Raw genomic sequence first — 17200 nt, 5'->3', positions numbered from 1 at the left:
TCTTAGTGTTATAAATATATGTTCCTGTGTGCTCCCCCTCTCCATCTGCTTATCACCCTTTCCTTCTGTCATTCTTGTTACCATTCCTCTCTCTCTACTCAGTTCCCTTTGAATAGACTCCCCCCAGCTAATAAAAGGAATGTACACCTGCAGGCTAGAACAAACTCTGGCTCTCCTAGCATTTTTTTGGTGACAGGGAGGGTCGGGCTCAATAAAATTTATTTTTTCTCCTCTGCTGTGGACCACATACAAAAGTCTTTTAACAATACCGAACAGTAGCTTGGTAAAGACACGTACACTTCTAAAAACTATGCCAAATTAATAAAAAGGTTCATATGTAAAAATGCTCATCTCCCCACTCCACCCCCATCAAACCCAGAATTGATAGTCTCTAGAAGCTGAAGGGAAAGAAAAGAATGTAACGTTTCTTTTGCTTTGGATCACATCTACCTCTTTGTGCAGGATGTAGACTTTGACCCTGAACCATCTATTATGTGTTTTTATTCCTGACCTTGGTGATACATTTCAGATGTGAAATTTTTCGCAGATGGCTCAGTGATGGTCTTTTGTTACTTACCTTGGAAAAAATTATTTTGTGTCTGTGCATGAATGTCTAATAAGAGAAACAATATCTGTAGGCTAAGAGAGATGGAGTAGTGCCCTGCAAATCTGCTGAGGATATTCAGATAGTAAGCCTGATCCAAAATATTTGATCAGTGAGACCATATTATTTTGATTTTTTGCAGCCTGTTTCATGCAGCATCCAAGTCCAGATTATGAACATTTTCAAGCTTTTTATAAGATAGAATTCAATGAATCAAAAATCACCCTCACAAGTATGTAACTCAGTAGAGGTTAATGAGTTCGTATTGATTAGTATATCAGCTTAACATACATAAACTGTTAAATGCTCAAGGTAAAATTATTAAGTTTGTCTAAATCTTTTCTTTCTTATGTGTATGCATATCCAAATTAGGAAACCTTTTTCCTTTCCCTTCAGGTGTTTGGCTTTCTTCTTCTTCTTCTTTTTTTTTTTTTCTTTTAAGATTTTATTTATTTATTTGAGAGAGAGAGAGCTAACACGAACGGGAGTAAAGGGCAGAGGTAAAGGGAGAAGCAGACTCCCCGCCGAGCAGGGAGCCCAACACAGGGCTCGATTCTGCGATGCCAGGATCATGACCTGAGTGGAAGGCAGATGCCCAACTGACTGAGCCACCCAGGTGCCCCTGTTCAGTGTTTTTACCTTCTCTGTTCATTAAGTCTTACCCTGATAGGAAGATCTGAAACTCATTTATATATATTCAGGTGTGTTTGATAATAGTTTGGTGTTACACAGAGGGAGAGAAAAGAATGTAACGTTGTAATGCTCCCAAAGAGCATCGTAATTATTATTATTTTTTATGGTTATTATTATTAAAAGGAGGAGAAGGAGAGGTTGAGTCTTTAACATAGGGCTACTAAAATTCCTCAGTGGGATTTCAGGCATGTGTAATATATTTGAGGGAATGATTTAAAAGAGGACAGCAGAAATAATCTTACCCATCCTTGAAGAATTCTGTTTAAGTAAAAGCTGTCCCTATCACCTAAAGTAGGCATTTCAACTGTAACTTCGTGACTCCTAGATTTTCGTAAAATTAATTTAGCGGGATGCAACCAGAATTTTTTTTAATGAAATAGAACAGAGTGAGTTGAAAAGAATAGAATACTAAGTACCCATCTCATGTATGTATGTACCTATTGCGAAAACAAAAGCATAATTAAAAATACTTACTTGTTATTAAATACTGAGTCTCTATATAAAACATATTTTTTACTGGGTGTCATGCTGGGAAACATTGGAAAGGCCCATGCCATGGGCAAAAGATGCAGTTTAAAGAATATTACAGTGGATATCTCCAAGAATTACCTGAGGATGCCATCCACAGACTGTTAGATGTGTGTGTTTGGGATGTCAGCACTACTGTCCATCTGAAAAGAAAATTTTCCACATTTCTAATATCGTCTTTCAACAAATATTTACTAGGTGCTCTCTGGGTCTAGTCAGTATTCAATACAAGGAAAGGCATATATGACAGGGTCTCAGCCCTTGAAAAACTCACAGTCTGATAAAATAGAACAGAGAAACAGCCACAACACCGCATGGAAGTGAGAATGATGATCATGGAGGCAAAGGAAGAGCTGCTAACACAGACAAGAGGGCTTCCTAAAGGTGGTGAGCCCTGACCTTTGTCTCAGTGGACGGAGAAGCATCAGCCAGCTCCGTTGGTCAGGCTCAAGTCAGAGAAATGCAACTCACTCCAGTGTAGTTGAAGGGGAAAATTTAATAAACAGAAGTAACTTCAAAGGTCCTGCAGGAGTTGATAGAACAAATGGCAAAAGGTGAAGCAATTCAGAGATTAGCACCTCCAGGCAACCGCTCTGGCTCCCAGGGCTAGAGAGATAAAGAGAAGCGGATGTGCCTGGAAGGAGCAGAGCCTCGGAGGCTGCCAGGTGGCAGGAGAAGCGGGGCCAAGTCTGCTGACTGGGAACTGGGACCATCCAGGACACACAGACTGTTGGGAAGCTGCTTGTAGCAGAAATGAGGGGGCGGGGGAGGGGCAAGCCCCTGATTTTTATCTTCCTCCTGCATGCCCAGCTCCCATTACTGGCTCCCACTGGCCAGAATGAGAGTCTGGGAATATGCTTTGCTGGAGTGAGCTCCCTGTGATACAGAACGGAGAAGAGAAAGGACAGGAAATGGACGGGAGAGCCAGTGGGCAAATAACCAGCAGCAGGACAGGGATGTTGAAGGGCAGGAGAAAAAGACAGGTTTGGAGGAGCTGTAAGTTGCTCAGCATGACTGGGTATTAGAAACCAGCTAAAGGTCAGACAGGTGAGAAGTTTTTGGTCATGAATGGCCCTGTGATCTTGCTGAGAAGTTTGCATTTTTTGGTCAGGATGGTGCAAGTCAACTGAGCTTCTGGTGTATTTGTATGTCTCTGTTTATACATGCAAAAGATTTGTTAAAATCAAAGTAAAACAGGTACACAGTAAAAAAAAAAAAAAAAAAAAAAAAAAAAAAAAAAAAAGCCAGGAGGGAAGGGCTGATGCTGAGAAGCAGTGGTCTGCACACTTTCTCTTCCATTTCTCCTTCAAACAAAACCACTTTTAGCCACTTCTGTTTTAATCCTTCTCGTAGCTTCGCAGCCAAGTTTAAATACGATGCTTATTCCATCGTGCTTTTTTCTTGATTTTAAACGTTTCAATGGCACATTTTGGCCCCTCCTCCACTATAGAAGAGAAGGGCTTAGTCTGCTTAAGCTACACCCCGTTTCTCTCTTCTTCCAATTTTTAAGTACATGCATGGTTTTTAGCTATTGCATCTTGTTTATTTTTCCCTTTGAAGTTGTAAATGGTATTCTTTTGCTTCCAGCAAATATCTCTCTCTGCTTCCTCCCATCTTGTGAATTTCAAATGTGAGTGTTTCTATATTCCTCTTAGCTGCTCATTACCTGATTCTATCTCCCAGCTTCTGCCAGGTTTAAATTCACTTACTAGTCTGGCAAGTAATCACATACTCCGAAGCTGACTTGAGAGAAATGGAATCTGCATGTCTACTCAAAAGTGGTGAAATCATTCAAGCCTTTCAGACAGTACAGTCCACTTAACTCTGGCCTGGTCTCCATCCCACGCCCAAGTGTGAATTACTCCTAGACGCAGCACTGTGTTGGAAACACAAGTGATGTGACTACAAATCTATCCTTACTAATGTAATGTCTGTAGTATTACTTTCTAGAGTTAGGCAAAATTATTTTAATTAGCATTGAAATAATACATGTTATTTTCCTAAAAAGCCAACTTAACAGGAAACTTAAAGTCTAAGTTCACATCTAAATCACACACACACACACACACACACACACACGAATAACCCAAAACTGATCTGCCTTTGGAAAAATAAACAATCTTTTACAAAAGACAAGGGAGAACCATCAGTGTGATTATATCTTTCTGTATGCAATTAATGAGGCTTTAAAAACTTGCATGCAAATCACATGCCTATAAACAGAATTACATTTCAGGATCATTAAGAGACCTCACTATTCAAAATAATTCCATAATGAATCATTTATAAAGCATGGAATTCTCTTATGGTGCAAATAAGCATCTTTAGTTTATTTTTCAGTCATTCTGAATTTTCACATATTGAGTTTGCTTAACTCACGACACAGCTGTGTTTATGGAGAAAACTGAACTCTCGTAGATGAGTAACTTTATCATCATTCATCTTCTCCAGACTATGAAGGATAGGCAAAGATGACAGCTATGATCCTTAAGGCTTGCCAGGAGCTTACCAAAGTGATCTTTTATAAACATGCTGTGGATATTTTCCCTAGGATACATACACTTTTAATTCCTTCAAAAAACTTTCTATGGAGGCCGAACCAGGAAGGAAAGCTAGATAAGACCATGCCATCCACCTCCTTCTGTCCCCTGTCCTCCTTGCTTCCTTCATACAGGGTCACCTATAAGCTTATGGGAGAGGCTCTTCATTATTTCTAAGAGTCACCCAAGGAAGAAGTGGCCACTTCCCATAGCCACTTGGGTCATGAGCACCAGTATGACTCTTGGTTGTTTTTCTGGGCCATCTGTCTTAACTTAGGGTGACTCTTGACAGCGTAAGTTTAAAATACTGAACTTAATAAACACCAAAGATTTATCCGGTCTACTGAACGTAGACCGTAATGTTGGACACCTTGCAGTTTCTGATGACAGCATAGAAAAAACATTCCCAGAGGAAAGCAATTCCCAGTCATACCATTTCTGTGAATTGTGTCTAAAGGACATTAATCCAAGAAAAGAATAAAATGTTATTTTTTGTAACAGAATTAAAGTTAAAGAATCAAAGTAGCCAACAGAAAGGGAAGGCAAAATTATGTATCTCATGAGGTGTCAGCCAGCCATTATAAAGATAATTACAATGCCTATGGAGCAACGGGGAAAACATTGTGGGAGGCATACATGCACTCATTACAGCATTGTAAGAAGATGAGCATTTAGAGATGACTCTTAGGCAAGAACACAAGCAGGGCTATCAGGGAGGAACAGTTGGAAGTAACATTTCTCTTTCTGATCTTTATATGATCTTTATAGTAACAGAGAAGAAATACTTTAGGTAGGTTCTTAAAATATGTTTATAAAAGAAATGGGGGAAAGGAAAAGGAAAGGAACTACTTCTGAATACTGAGAAGTTAGTGAATTACTTCAGTCTTGGACATTCCAACCTTCGTTTATGATTACAAATACATTTGGATAAGTAGAGAGTTTTCTCATTGATGAATTCCTGCTACACAATCTTGTAGAAAGCTTAGGGAGAAAACTAGAAGGAAGATCTAGAAGAGGGGCAGGAATTACTCTTTATGAAGTACCTGTGACTGGCTGGGTCCTCTTCACATGCCTGTGAAACCCTGGGTACCAGCTACAAAGGAGAGGCTCAGTGCACAGCTGTCTTCATTAGTCGTATCACTTCTACTTTATTACCACTCTCTGAGGAAGGTACTTGTAAACCCGGTAACCCCCTCTACAAATTCAGGGTACAGATCCAGTCACATCTCCTTCCTTTTCTTTCCTGTCTCGCTGTTAAGACCTCTGTTTCCCCCAGAGATCTTCCCTTTGCTTGAATGATCTTTTACCACAGTGGCAAGTGGGGACATGGTCAGACCAGCTTTCCGTGAATGACATGTCTGTGTAAGGCAGTGTTTCATTTTGTCTTGTTTTTCTGGGACTGAATAAAAATTATAGATGCATGCCTCCCTATATTCCCGTGCAGGAAAATAGTGCATACTCTCTTAGGAAATGTGCCTTGGCCTCTAAGCTGAGAAGACCCATCTGGTAAGAGTGACAGCATTCCACAGCTGGTGCCCAGTGGGTGTTGGGCTCCAATAATGTAGGTGCCAACACACTCACAATGCAAAACTTCCCTTTCTCCTAAACCTTTCTCCTCCGAGGAAGGACCCTGAAAAGGTCCAAAAACATAAAGAGCACACGGAGGGGGGGAAAATCCTCAGTGAAGAGAGAGGGCCACTCCCAGCTGGGGCAGAGGTGAAGATTTGACCTTACACCAAAAGCAGAATTTCGATACCTCTGTCTGGAACTGTATACCCTAATATCTAAACTGAAGCTTGATTGGGACTGAGAATGGCCAACAAATCTTTTTAAATGGAGTCTATTCAGATAGAGAGATATCATCCAGGGAAATATTATCCCATTAAATACATTTTAGAAGAACAATGGAAGAGAGTAAATTTTTATTTTGATATACTTAAGTTATTCATGTACATTATGACTATACACATATGAATACATATAGTGCATATATCTATATATTTGTATAAATACTAGAATATAGATGCAAGTGTGTGTGTATGTATATTATATAGAAGTGAACATATTGAGTGACGGAATTATTCTTGTTTCTTAACATTATTCTGTTTACTCACAGTAATATAATGAGATAGGAGCTATATTGTCTCTAATTTACAGATTAGCAAACTGAATCACAGAGAAATGAAGCTGCTTATCTAAGGTCACATAGCTCATAGGTCATATTTTAAACATAAGCCATCCAGGGGCGCCTGGGTGGCACAGCAGTTAAGCGTCTGCCTTCGGCTCAGGGCGTGATCCCGGCGTGATCCCAGCGTTATGGTGTTCCCTCACTGGCTGTCTCTATCTCTGTCAAATAAATAAATAAAATCTTTAAAAAAAAATTTTAAACATAAGCCATCCAAATTCCTGAAGCTCTAGAAGCTTACTAGCTTGAATTAATCTTCATTCTTGAGAAGTCTGCCTCCATTTTGGAAGGTTGACAAGCACCACTGCCTACAGCAGGAAGCCAGATTCTACAGAGAAGGCAGAGTGAGAACACTCCCAAAATTGCCCCCGCGCATTATTGTGTGAGACCATTATTCAAGTCATGCTCTGAGGCCACACTCTGTCTTCCCATAAGATCCAAATGGAATGGTAGTCTTTTGGCCATTGTCGATTTACTGGACAAGCAATGTGAGCATTTTACAGCTGCCCAGAGCACTAGCAGAAATTTAGCTAAGCAGATAATGTACTTCGACATTTATAGCCAATTAGAATATTTGCCCTATCTAGATAGAAATATCCTAAGGATGATAATCGTATTCGTTGAATGCCATACGACATAAACATTCTGAAAATTTTAAGCCATCCCAAAACATTTGAGTTTTTTAGTCAACTTTGAGGGAAGTAATTTCATATATTATACATTATGTGCTTATGACTCCAAAAACTAAGCACTTCTCTTTGAAATATCAGGATAATTATCTCGTGTGTTTCACAGTCTTCAGCCAAAATTCCTCATTGGTATGCAAAACCTCATTCAGTATCTTGTGTTTTTTTCTTGGCTGGACTGTGATCTCCATGAAAGGAAGGACCCAGTTAGTCTTGTTTTCTTCTGTATCCTGAGTGTCTAAGAAAGTACCTAGCATAGGGCAGGACTCAGCAAACACATTTGAATGAATGAATAAAGGAATTAGAATAAAGGTTGCTTGCTGTGATAGTTAATCTTTTTGGAAGATTTTATTTATTTACTTAGAGAGCGAGATCAGGGCGAGGGGCAGAGGAAGAGGGAAGGAGAGAACCTCAGGCAGACTGTGCTGAGTGCGGTGACAAATTAGAAGTGGACCTCCTTCTCCCCGCACAGGTTCATTGCATGCACAAAAATTTTCATAGTTTTTTCTTTGTTTTGGGAATTTACTCCCTAGACTACCCCAGGATTAGTCAGGCTGTGATGCTTAAAGCCTGGGGCGCCAAAGAGATGTCACTGGGCCTCCTACAAAGGGTAAAGAGGAAGAGTGAGCTTTTCTCTTGGATTTCCACCTCGTTTCAACCAGAAAGCTTGGCTTTCAGCCTACCACACTTTGGTGATCTATATAAGCATGTGTTTGAAAAAGGTTTCTACTGATCATAAGAAAAAGAAATTTTTTTTGAAAACATGCCCTAGGTTATTTTCTTCCTCCGTTTCTAACCTGCACCCTTGAAGTGGGGACCAATGTGAAGTTCTGCATAAAAATTCAGAAACAACTTTGTTTTCAGGGATAAAAATAACAGATCTGTCTTAACATTTGTGTAGAAATTGTGTATTAATGACATTGAATTTGAACACTCAACAAGTAAGAGTATTCCTTTTTAAATCTATGTCTTCAGAGCTAAATGAAACTGTATGCATTTCTGCTTCCCTGTTCATCTGTCAGGTGTTAGGAACTTGCAGCTTTATTTAGAAACTGATTCATGGAGTACCTGATTTGCATTGGTCTAAAGAATCAGTTTTCTAATACGAGTCCCCTCTTTGCGTGCTCTCCAACGTCCTTATCAGGAAATGAGAGTCATGCAACATTGCAAAGTGGGAGTGAAAGAAAAAAAAATCGCATAGGATATTTGATGTGGAATATGATCCTGGTATGTATGAGAAATGCAAATTTTGTACTTGAAATTAGAAATACAAAGTTCCAATAAATGTTAAAATGCACGGTAGAGCCCATCGTGTATGTGCAGGTGTACAATGTCTTGGTCATTGTAATCACTTTGCCAGCCTCCTGTTGATAAAACAAACTCTAAACTCTCGTCTCCAACTCTCTAAATTCTTCCTTCCATTTCACTGTCCCCTGTGGTTCATCCACCACCCCTCCTTCCCAACAAACCAAAATTCATGCTCTGCACCTCACAGCGTCTCTGTCATCTGCCCAGTGTCTCATTCAGTTGGAGTTCAAAATCACCCTTATGGTCATTTCTCTCAAGTCTATTTTTAATATCCTTGAAGCTACAGTATTTATATGGTCTTCCTAATTTAATCTGTTGGTTCTCGGTTGGTAAAAATGACAAGGAGTTGGCAACATTTGCAGTCCCTTGATTGGTTTGATGGATTGTTTTCTATTTGAAGCACTCAATTTAGAAACATTTCTTAGACAATTTGGCTTTAAAAAAAAATCATCACCACACTCTGTACTCTGTTTTTAGTCATTGCCTTGTTTCCATCTGTCTAAAGGGCTCTGTGTTTGTTATTTTGTTGTTGTTTTTAGCAACCCTTCAAATGTTGAAATGTGACCATGAGCCTCAGCTGTGATTTGATTTGGCTTTGGTTACCTTAAAAGCTATAAATTGACTTAAATCTTTTGGCTAAAGTGGAGCAATCCACATAATTGGCTGCTGATATGGAAATTAGAGGGCAAATTAGCCAGGTACAGCCAAACAAACTGGGTTAGAGAATAAAATGATTGAAAGATTGGCTTGAGGCAGTGCAAGGCAGCCAAAGGATCATTCATATGGAACAGATTGGATCTGCAATCTGGAACCCCAAGTGGGTGCCTTGGCTGCCGGAAGAATCTCACAAGAGGTAAGAAGGCTTATTTAACCTCTCCTTTCACAACCCAGGAAGTGAGTGTTTACAAGGTCTTGGGTAAGAAAACAGACAGCAGGATGAAACAGAGAGCCTGGATACATGATTCCATGTGAACGTCCCCCACCAAAATGGATATGCTGCAGTTATATCTAGAGAAAACCCAGAAACCATCCTTCTGCATAACATTAATGGCTCTTTAAATATTGTGTGGCCTGGAAATGAATAAAAATAAAAGCACAGGTATTAGGGTGCATGGACGTGTGTGCGTGTGTGTGTGTGTGTGTGTGTGTGTGTGTGTGTAGGGGAGAGAGAGGTTTCTACCACTCTCTTGAAGGTGATAAAAAAAAACAAAAAACTTTACTTCTATGGTGGACAGAATCATGGGCCCCCAGATAAATCCCTGGAACCTGTGACTATGTTGCCTGACATGGCAGAAAGACTCCTAAGATGGGAAGACTACCCTGAGTTATCTGGATGGCCCTCGTGTAGTGACAAGGGTCTTCATAAGCAGGAAGCAGGGAAGGCAAAGTGAGAGGGAAATTTGCAGATAATACATTGCTGCTTTTGAAAATGGAGAAAGGGGCCATGATCCGAGGAACGCCAGCAGCCTCCACAAACAGGAGAAGACAAAGAAACAGACTATTCCCTTGAGCATCCAGAAAGGAATGGAGCCCTGCTTACACCTTGATTTATCCCAGTGAGACTGATTTTGGATTTCTGATCTTCAGAATTGTAAGGTAAATTCGAGTTGTTTCAAACCATTCCGTTTCTGCTGACCTGTTACAACATCAGGGGACATGAATACAATACCCATCAGAATTGCAAAAATCAGATAGGTGGGCAGCGTTAAGTACTGGCAAAAATGGGAAGGGATAGGAAGGTTGTATGGTCTGTATGAAAGTACAGCCTTGTGTACTCATTCTGGAAAGCAATTCGAAAGTCCTTAGTAAAATGAAGTATGCATTCATTCTATGACCCAGAGAATCTGCTGTTGGATACATGTCCCAGAGAAATATTCTTGTACAGGTCATGGTCAGGGGTGTTTGTACAGCATAGTTGGAAAGTAGAAGGAAATCTAGGTATTTATCTCTAAGGTAAGTACATAGGTGAAATACTAGGCATTACTTAGTAACACTGAGCCAAAATATATATAATAATATGGTTAGATCATCCAAATAAACTGTTAAATGAGAAAAGCACAAAAAAGATTTATTTCTCGTGACTGCTTACATAACACACAAAAACAGCATTAACTTACTTATTCCGTTGTTGGTTTGTATTAGTATGGCCTTGTGGACATTTAATTTACTCTGTGGGTTACAATCCAGTACTATTATTACTTATTTTCTTGCTCAGACTGTCCCATTTTTGACCATCAAGAGCTCTTCTAGGTTGGCTGCTGTACCACACTTCTTTTTAACCCAATTACATTGCTTCTATCTTTACCATAATCTTTTAAGAACATTTACTTGAAATTTGGTCATATGCAAAAGAAGGAGGAGGAGGAAGAAGAGGAGACAGCGAACAAGCAAACACAACATTTTAGCTTAGCATGTTTTTGAAGAGGTACCAATGTCACGAATTAATTAATTATCAGTTGAAATTGGATGCACGATCGTAACATCCCCCACCCCTTTTATTAAATTAGATCTCTATTGCCTTGAGGGCCCTTAACACATTCAGGTTTGATCTGTGGGACTGTATGCAGTAGCAGATGTCCCAGGGAAGACAGAAATAACTCTTGGGACTTCTCCACAGGCACAAGTGAGCCAACTCCTGGCGATTCCCGGAGCTGACTCACTGTCTGTGTACGTGTGCACGCGTGTGCATACACGTGTACACACAAGCCCAGAACTATGGCTAAGATGAGAAGTAAAAGTGGCTGAAGTTTTCAATCAGGAAGGAAGCAAAATTAAGCAAAATAAAGATATTGTTACTTCCAAATATTAGCAGTGTCTCTCAGGGCTACTGTATGTGGACTGCAAACATAATGAAAGGGCTATCCTAGAAGATTCCTAGCCCTCTTTTCCCTTAGTTTCCTGGATCCCACACACCTCAGGTCTTGTTCCTGCCTCTCTAGCCATTCGTTCTCAGTTTCTTCCACTGGTCCCTTCCCATGACCCCAACCTCTAAGGGATGAAGCATCCCAGGATCAGTCCTGGCACACTGTCTCCTCTCTGTCTACACTCCCTTCCTGGCTGTTTTGCCCCCTCTCAGGGCTTGAAATTCCATACACATACTGAAATTCCCACATTTGTATGCCCAGCCTGGACCACTTCCCTGAGCTCCACACCTGTGTAGCCAGTTGCCACCTCATTATCTTCTTTTGGGTTGCCAAGAGGCCTATGAAAATTAGCAAGTCCAAAACTAACCCGCTGTCTTCCCTCCACTCCCCTGTCCACACCTCCCTTCCAGGTCATTGTCAGGAAATGGCACTGGCACGGCCAGCTACTCAAGTCAAAATCTTTTGAAGCATTCTTGACTCCTCTGTCTTCCCGCACTCCAGAAACAATCCACTAGCAAGTCTTTCTAAATTATGCATTCAAAATGTTTCTTGACTCTTTTTATTTCTTCGCTCCTCCATGTCACGGCCTTAGCTGAATTACTGTAACAGCCCTAACTTGTCCCTCTGCTTCCATCTTTGCCCCCTGACCCCTAGAGAATGCCCTCAACAGAGTCGTCTTTTAAACCTCTGCCCGATCCTATTACTCATCTACTCAAAACACGCCAACGGTTCCTGGAGAAAATGCCCATTCCTACAAGAGCGTTAAGGCCCTCTGCATGGCATATGCTTCCTCCTTCACGTCTCCAATCTCATTTCCTGCTCGGCTCCAGCCACACAATCCTTGCTTCCTTCTTGAACCTACAAGGTACATTCATCCCCCAAGGCATTTGCGTTTGCCTTCTCCTCCACTGGAACACCATGTCCTGAGATGGGCATTAGTTCCCCCCCCTTCCTTCAAATCCTTTGTTCCCGTGCCTCCTCGTCAGGGATGATTTCCACCGGGATACATGTGCAGCCCCTCTCCCCACCAGGAACTCGCTCTCTCCTTTCCCTTCTTTATTTTCTTCCATGGCATCTATCAACACTTAGCCCACTATATGTCTTACTATTCTGTTTCTTTTGTCTTCTCAAGCGAAAACAGCAGCATCCGTGAAGTCGGGGATGTTTGCTGTTATTTCTGTCGCACCCGGGACAGTGTTTGGCACTTTGTAACCGTTCGGTACATTGTTGAGGATCAAATGAACTGAATGAAGGAACAATGCATTTCTTTGGTACTTTACCAATCACAAATGGGGCAGTTATTTTTCCTCCTTTCCAAAGCGGCTCAATGTTTGTCTAGGCTGGAATGTATTAAATGCCCCTCTTCGGAAGGGGTTTTCCTCTCCCTCCATTGGGACTAGTCTGTGGCCAAGGAAGGAGGCCTGGGCTTAATGGCCACTGCAGTGACAAGACAGTGTCCAGAAAAAAGGGAAGAAAGTGGCAGGAAGAGGAAGCAGAAAAGCACGGAAGAGCCCCCTTGCCTGTTCTTCTCACTCCCTGTGTAGACAATGTGCCTCAGAGGCCACTGTGACGGTCTGCGAGCTCTTTCCAGCAGAGCTTCATTTCAGTTTAGTAGCCAAGGGTAATCTGAATAAAAGGAATAAGGCGGGTTATTCAGTTTCTAATTGCTATTTGCACAACTGTTTCCTAATTGCATTTTCCATAGACAATTTGTGCCAAAATGAACATTTCACTAATGACGCTTGCAAGACAGTTTGTCAAACACTGACACCTAGTGAATGTTACTATACAGACCTTGTTCTGGGCTCTGTTTCAGGTCCAAGAAATTCCACAGATGTTCAATTTAGGAGGCAGTCAAATCTCATTCACCTACTTTTAGTATTAGACTTGGCAGAGTTTGAGTCCAAAGTGGCACTCCCGCTCATTACTGGGCCCCTGCGCAGGAGTGAGTGTATGCCCTTGGAATGCTGGTGAAATTTTTAATCTAAGAAAAACAACCAGGACAGAAGAACTCCTGCAAAATTGACCAGAGAGTCTCTCAAGGCAAATAAAAATACTTAATTTTTGTCAACTGCCGTGGCGTGTCTTCAGGGCTGCCCACTGAAGGGTAAAAAGGGCTCCGTCTTCAGCCCACAGGGGTCCCAGGTGGAGTTGCTGGGCTCCCTCTGAATTAAGAATGTCTTGGAATCTGAGAACAGGCGCCTCCGAATTTCTGGGTGCCCACTGGTGTGGTATAGTGGAGGGAGCTTTAGACCCGTATGGAGACAGGGACTTCTGGGGGTTGGGGGGGTTGGACTCTGAATGGAACTTGGCATCACACGTAATAAGGAACAAGTGAGAGGTCCACTGAAGAGCAACACTCCATGCATTTATTCAGCTGCTCTGCAAGTTAGCTTATAGTGCTAATGGAGAGAGAGACCACCAAGGCCCACAGTTTTGAGGGGTAGTCGGTGAGCCGTGCAGGGCAGGAGCTCCTACATGGCAGTGTCCTGCGCTCTTTTCTCCTGCTCCCTTGCAGTCACTCCGTGATTTACTCTGGCCGAGCGTAAAACAGGTCTGTCTTTGAGCTGAGTGTTTTAGTTCTGTCTCTCGCTCTGCCTTAGCGGCACCTAAGATCCTGAGAGCCACAGGGACAATGGCCTGAGAGTGGAGAATGATCTCAGGGTCCCAGCCCACAGCCCGGCTTGCCTGTACAGGCATGCTGTCTCACTTGCCTTCCTAAAGTCCAGAGGCAGTCATCACTCAGATTAAGACCAGATTAATTAGGTTCAGAACCCTTCTTTACCTTCTGTGTGACCTCAGACAAGTTATTTAAGCTCTCTCAGCTTTGGTTACCCCATCTGTAAAATGGGGACAAAACCATTCCTACTTCTCAGGGTTGCTGTGAAAATTTGATCAGTTTGTTTATTTATTTATATCAATACATTCAATTATTATATATTCAAATAGTATATATGTAAAATCTGAGTTAATAATAATATTACTATATTACTAGAATGTAAGGGAAAGCAGTGGGGGGGGGGTTAATGTGTGGCATATTCCCTAGAGAAGATATGCCTGATCGAATATTATCATGAAGCTTGTTTTGTTTGTTTATGTGATTTTGTCCTGGTTTGGCAGAGTTTAGATTACGTTACTTTGTCTTTGCAAAGTCTAGCTATTTGAAGTTTCATCGTACTTGCGGATATATAGCAGCAGTCCTATATGGACTTCTGAACGAGGCTGACATTTGGCTCAAACTCTTCCTTACCCTCCTCTCTCCTCCCCTCCTCTCTCCTCCCCCTTCTCTCTTTCCTTCTCTTCCTCTTTCTCTTCCTCCCTTGCTCTCTCTCTGTCCCTTCCTACCTCCTTCTCTTCTTTTCTCTCTCTCTCTGCCCCCTCCCTCTCTCCCTCTCCCTCTTTCTCTCTCTCCTCCCACCCTGCACCTTCACCCTCTAATGGAAAGCTGGATTTTTTCCTTTCACGGCACTCTATTCATCTTTATTACCTTCCCCCTTTGTCCTGGCTGCCCCTTCTCTGCCCTGAAATCTCTCAGCATCTCCAGGAAATAGCGTGCACATGCATGTGTGCATGAATGGGGGGGGGGGTCTCGACATGTGCGTGCACGTGTTCTGTCATTTCTTTGTTGACATAAATTAGAAATGCTTGCCAAAGTAGGGCTCTGCTTTCTTTACCCAAGATTTGTCTCAGGTGCTGAGGAAGTCCACAGTGGCTACCTGGGTTCCTCAGCTAACCCTCACAGATAAACCACAGGATGGGAAATTTGATCTTTGTCCAACGAAGGTAAAATCTGGTCTGAAGTATCTAGAGAGACAAAAGCAAGCTCAGTGCTCTGGTCCCTTCGGTCTTTGCCACAACAACACCCTTGTGCTTCTTTTGTTACCGATTCATAGCTCACAGTGGACAGCATTTCTTAGCACCTTATTATACACAAATGCCGGTGACGTTTTCAGTCCTAGAAGCCAAATCCTCATTGTATTAATTGGCTACTGGGGCTCCTCCAGATGCTTTTGGACTGTTGCCTAATCCTAAACCCTGGGCCATTTCCTTTATCACTTTTTGTTATTATCAGGAACTATTTCAGCCATAATAAAGAGTTAGGAAGGTAATACCGTGGACCCACCACCTGTCAAAAGACAAAACAAATATAGTCACTTCTTGCCTTAGCATCAGTTTAAAAATCTACACTGGCTTTTGTTTACTTGTTACGCACCTGCCTTTTTTTTTTTTTAATTTAACCTTAAGTGCTGTTATGTTTTGAGCCTAGTTCTTGAGTGGATTTGTATTGCACATAGCTTAGTTACATTTGTTTTTATTTCTACTCTCACACTTGGTGTTGTCTGCCTCTCTTCTGTTTCTATATCTTTTTTTTTTTTCCTTTTTAAATTTAAAGATTTCCTTATTCCTTTACTATCCTTTATTGGTTGGGAAGCAATACTATTCTCGTCCTCTTTTTTGTGGTCATTCTTAAAATTTTACTTATTTAGAGATAATTAAGAAAGGCAAAAGTTAACCATTACCTTTACTGGGCCTGGACAATAACTTAGACTATTTAACTGTGAGAATTTTCTCCATCAAGTTTGCTCCTGAACCAATTTCTCTGTTATTTTTCTTAGAGTTAATACAATTATTGCTTCTGTAAATATAACCACAAATTTACCAATTCCGTTGCTCAGCATTACTTCTTTTGCCTCAGTTTTTCCTCTCTTGGAGAAATGGGAATTTCTAAGTGAAAGCCTTTTGGTGAAAAATTTCCTCAAAATTGTTCTTTTGAGTAGGTGATGGTTTTTATCCTGGTTCTTGAAAGCTAATATTTTGGGACAAGCTCTAAAAATCACTGCTAACAGGGGCGTCTGGGTGACTCAGTCCATTGAGTGACCGACTCTTGATTTTGGCTCAGGTCTTGATCTGAGGGTTGTGAGGTCAAGCCCCACATCCAGCTCCGCACTCGGCCTGGAGTCTGCTTGAAATTCTCTCCCTCTGCCCTTTCCCCACTTGTACACGTGTGCTCTCTCTCTCTCTCTCCCTCTCCCTGTCTTTCTCACTCTAAAATAAATAGAATAAATCTTTAAGAAAGAAGTCTTGGCTGATGATTATTGACCTTAGCACTTCATCACCTTAGCACTCTGAGGCTATTATTTCCCTTACTTATGCTTTCCGACTTTTTTTTTTTTTTTTTTGCTTTCTAAGCCTGCTGTCATTTCTATCTAGTTGTTATTATAGCTATATAAATACTCTGATTTAATTACATAGTGTTTAGGTTTGTATCTGGTCTTATGTATTTGTTTGTGATTTAGTATATGTCACGAATCTGAGGACACAGTGTCTCCCTTTACTCTGGAAAATTCCCAGCCATTATCTTTCAGTATTTCCTGTCATTTATTATCTACATTTCTTCTTAAAACTCTAATAAGAGGCATATTGGCCTTTCTCATTCTTTCCACCACATCTCTTCTTTTCCTTCTGTGTGTTTTCCACTTATTTATACACACTGCATTATAGACAATCACTTTAGAACTGCGATTCAGCTCACTAATGCTATCCTTGGTTGTGTCGGATATTTTGTATGAACAACTCCATTGGTGGTTTGTTTTTCATTTCAGTGACTTTATGTTTTTTTCACTTTGTAGAAATTTTATTTTTGTTCAAATCAGCCTCATATTTTTTGGAAGTATCATATCCCTTTATTTTATTTTTATCATATTTGTTTCTCTGAACAGGGTGACATTTTAATGTTGTTATTTACTGATGCTTCCATGGTTTACTTTGGTGTATAAATGTGCTGTTTTTTT

The sequence above is a fragment of the Ursus maritimus genome, unplaced genomic scaffold, assembly GCF_017311325.1.
Source record: "Ursus maritimus isolate PB19 unplaced genomic scaffold, ASM1731132v1 scaffold_5, whole genome shotgun sequence".
NCBI classification, from domain to species: domain Eukaryota; kingdom Metazoa; phylum Chordata; class Mammalia; order Carnivora; family Ursidae; genus Ursus; species Ursus maritimus.
Note: the sequence above shows the minus strand (reverse complement) of the source record.